Source organism: Ostrea edulis, chromosome 8 (assembly GCF_947568905.1).
Source record: "Ostrea edulis chromosome 8, xbOstEdul1.1, whole genome shotgun sequence".
Taxonomy (NCBI): Eukaryota; Metazoa; Mollusca; class Bivalvia; order Ostreida; family Ostreidae; genus Ostrea; species Ostrea edulis.
In genome coordinates, this window is record NC_079171.1 from 25,268,486 (window position 1) to 25,273,164 (window position 4,679).

The 4,679-nt window shown below is 38.2% G+C and overlaps 1 non-coding gene across 1 annotated transcript; it reads right to left on the minus strand.

Moving 5' to 3' along the window:
• Window positions 1–1,201: 1,201 nt before the first annotated feature.
• Window positions 1,202–1,294, minus strand: Trnai-uau (transfer RNA isoleucine (anticodon UAU)). The gene is made up of 2 exons: window positions 1,258–1,294; window positions 1,202–1,237 (listed from the first exon to the last, which is right to left on the minus strand). It is a non-coding gene; the product is annotated as a tRNA-Ile (tRNA).
• Window positions 1,295–4,679: the final 3,385 nt, after the last annotated feature.

Sequence of the window (4,679 nt, forward strand, 5' to 3'; positions counted from 1 at the left end):
ATACGACCCATGACTCGACGACTGACCAAATTGATGGTAGTGATATAGTGCTTAGCTAGTGTATATATATGTAGACTATCTAATGTGACCACATGTACTACAAAATTTAGTATCATTTTATGTACACTTATATTTCGTGATAAATATCATGTATGATGAACCATGTCGATATAATAAAAACGTATTATTAAACTATATCTGCATTCCTTACATTTTTTATAAGATATATATTGAGACGTATAATCATGATTTCCACACATGTAGCAGTAGTAATCTGGGTAACTATTATGGCACATTCTGAAGCTAACTATTGCGCGTGTGATACACGGATGGATACGACTGCGATTGGGAATATGCAGTGTAATGCGAATAGGGGTGTTAAAGTCACGAATACCCAATGCTTTTACTTACCAACCTTAGACTCGGCATTTGCGATAAAGATGATAGTCGACTCGCAGACTGAAGAGAACGCATATATCGTTGTGTGTAGTAACGAGGTTGGATCGATTAGCAAACCCGTATTGATACCCACAACCAACATTGAAAATTGTTATCATGCTCCGAATAATGATAGTAAATGTACATTGCGTAGCGTGGATACAATCATTGATTACCTGGGGGAATGTGTGAACTCGACGCCAGGATACTCGTTAAAACTGGATCATTATCCGTATGTGCCATATTCAGCTGTAAACTTAAACAATTATGTCAACAAGTATTATACCATTCCGGATCGCAAATGTAAAATCGAAGGATCGACTGCTGAAGGAATCGTTGGTGTATCGAATGAGATTGATACTTTTTGTGTACTGAATGGTAATGTTCAAAACGCCCCTCGACTGAACGTTGATAACGATAATAGATTGGGGTATCTAATTCATTCGTATTCCGAGGGGATTGGAGTTGTCCAATTTAACGAGACACACGTCGTTGTGGGGAGAAACAAACGTCCTGACTGGTACTGGGTTAGAGGATCTTTCGATTACAATGTTACTTTAGATAACATCACGAGATCATCCATCGTACATAAGTCGCAGCGAGAGTATAGATTTTATACCATAGAACCGATAGATACGTTTGTTACCGGAGGATGTAATGCATACACACGTGCATTTTGGCTATCGTTGTTATCAGTATGTTTTGTAACAATGCTGAATACTTTATGAAACTATTCTGATGTCAAAAAAAAATTAAAAAAATCTGCTCCGGGTGAGGATCGAACTCACGACCTCCGCATGCCTTACGCCAGTCACTGATTATAAGTACGGCGCGCTACCACTTGCGCCACCGGAGCTCTTAACTCAGACCTTTATTTTTGTGTATATATACGAGACGAAAAAACATGTAGTTGTATATTATATGATTTTATTTGACGTATAATAAAAATGGTATCAAAATTGTAAAAAGACTAATTCTTCTTTGTATAATAAAATATATCAACATAACAAAAAGTTCACAATACGAAATGGAAGTACATGAAGTTCATCAGTCACTAATTCTACGCATTCGAAATTTATTAAATTCGATAAAGTCTTTGTGATTGGTACCGGGTACCGTAGACTGCAATGCTACATTCATTTTATTGTTGCTCATAGACATTAGTCTAGTGCAACAGGTCTCCAGTTTACGCCAACCGCTCTTCTTTAATCGTCTATTGAAGGGAATTGCGTTCAACATGTTATAAAACGACATTATAACGTATGGTAACAAGTGGTTTTCTGCGACAAATCCGTGAGGTGTTATGTGAGATGGTAAGTTTGGGTCGTTATAGTCGGACCTGTACGTTCTCATGGATTCGTTACTCAAACAAATCAGCGTCCAATACTGGCGCACATCAGTTTTAGAATCTGCCGGTGTCGATCTGGCTACCTGAATGTACATACCGCTAATTATATCGACAGGATACGGTGAATTGTCGACTCTTGTTACAACCATACGCATGGGGACTTTTATGTTATCTAATGGTACAGGATTAAGTTTCGAATTGTAGAATTTAACTCCGGTTGAACCGTTTGATATACGATGTTTGTGAACTGTCGACTTCATCAATTTCATCTTCACACTGGTCCGTACCAATTCCGCATCACCCATTATCACAACCAACATTAGCCCTATTAATCTCAAAGGGTGTCTTACACCCTCTACATACACGTGAATCTTGAGTGTACCGCGGGCATCGGTGTAAGTCCACATTTTATAATGATCGATCACATTTGCGGTTAACGCGAATAACATCCAAGCATACTCTCCTCGAAATGTGAAGCGCGCAAATTCTGGTGCTATGTTTTTAAAATTCACTATAGTACTCTTCGTCGCTATAAGTTGATAAATGAAACTCTCCTCCGTCGTACATCTCGCTATCATGTTCGTATTTGAGAAGCGAACAGTTTTGCATCGACCAGTCCGAATCGGGGACTTCTTCCCATTCAACCGACGTGCTAATGTCGTAACTGTACCGTCCATTTAGTTTATGTCTAATCGTGCTAACAAAACATCCCATTTTCTTAAAATAATATGTTATACTCTAAGCGAACTTAATTGCGACTACAAATGGGTATATTTTTATATAATAGTTTTAAATTCGCAAAGATTTAAGATGTCGCTTATCCGAGTAGATGCGAAATTTGTTGAACTCGATAGTGTCGTTACCTCTAATAGGTTTTTCTCGACCTTTAGACCAGTCGAACTGGCTATTCGAAGTCTTCATAAATCTGTCTACTGATAACTGAAGATCATTCCAGACGTTTTCGTTAGATGATCTCTTCGTAGTCGCTTGGAATATCTCGTAAAATAGAAACACTATATCTTCGATCCGCTTATCTTTAGAAAATTTACGCGGGACAATATAGCGTTCACCCGTCTCTGGTTCAGCGTTCTTGTAGATAGTCATCGCACTATTGCTCATACAAATCAATGTTAATGTTTCGAACGTTGTAGAGCCCACAGATCCTGGGTATTTCGTGATCTGAACATACATCCCATCAACACCTTCTGGTGCAAATTTGACATCTCTCTCGAATCTTATTATCGTCATCCTATCCAGATAACCATCCACACCCTTCGCGTCAAACTCGTTGTACACAGAGTCGTAACGTTTAGCGCAAATGCCTGTTGGGACCTTGTGGTTTTTAACAGGCTTCTGCAACGGCTTCATAACCATGTTGTCTACAGTATCGATATCGTCGCTCATCATAATTAAGTATAGTGCTATCCAACTTAAATTATATCGTACATATTCGCCATACATGTGTACCTCCTGACCATGTTTTTCGGTTTCATAACACCATATGTCGTAATGTTTGACAACTTTTTTGATAATTGGTATGAATTGCAAGGCGTTATCTCCATACAATCTAAAATAAATACACTGGGGTGTATCGCGTGGAAATTTGTTCATAACGCGACTAATGTCGTAAAATCGACTATTGTAGGATTCTACTATCGTGTTGTATGTACCCACCGAATCCACAACATCATTGCTATCGACTTCGCCGATTACCCGACTCTTAAACCTTTTGCTCAATCGTCTAACAAAAGCCATGGTTTGGAGTACCAATCATTTATAAAATCTAACACGTTTGACTATTAGAAATCGCTTCCATATATATAATATAGTTTTTTTATAAAACGTTTCTGCGTATTGCACGAGACCCTCCCAAATAATGTATCCAGTTGTGGGAGATACATATGCTAATGCGTGCTGGTTGGAACTCGAAGGGTCTGATCATGATGTACAAATTGATCGATTCGAAGATGCAGTCATATTAATCGTTAAATATATGGACCATATGAACAAGAATCCTCGGATATATATACTAAACGACATCGTTATACCAGATGTCCACATACAATCGAGAAACGTACAAAGTGGTGAAATAACTGTTAAAACCACAAAACCTTCCAAGAAGACGTGGACGTATGAGAGACTTACTGCTAAGACACTGAAAGGTTATGATAAGTTTACAGTGATAACCACCAACTTAGATCGTTGGATGCATTGGGGTAACATTTGCATCACGGCAGCCGTGACATTAACATTCTCGATATCAGATGGGTCCGTTACATGTATAACACCATACGAAATTGAACCTCCGATCAGTCCTCGCATCATCTTAAACACCGACCAAGGAACTGGGTCATTTATGTGCGGTGCGGGCAAATGTGATGTTGTTATAAAAGACCGAGCTTGTGCTGTGACAATAACTTACTCTACAGACGAACTATCATACAATTGCAAAACGTATGTATGCGTTAAAGACTTAGCTAAGGCTACACAGACGATTAAACGACATCGTGCTAACCGAGGGTCGGTTACAGTGTATGGTGATGAAGATTGCGTATCTTCACAAAGTGATAAATTCAGTGACGATATGAAAGATATGAACTTTGATGTAGAATTCGTTTACACAAATACAATAGGTATTGTCATTTGATAACCATTTTATTGTTATGTACATATTTTCTAGTCATATGTGTAATAAACATGTTAAGAACAATCAGTATATCTTGATTCATTTATAGTGTCTTTAGTTCATAATCAATCAAACATAATCGTTATCTCTGGCATGCTCGATATCAGTTTTGATTGATGATAATCTAAGCAGATCCTTCATAGTGGACATGTCGGTATCTTCATCGGTTACACCCCCCATATGCTCAAACTTCACATATGGATCACC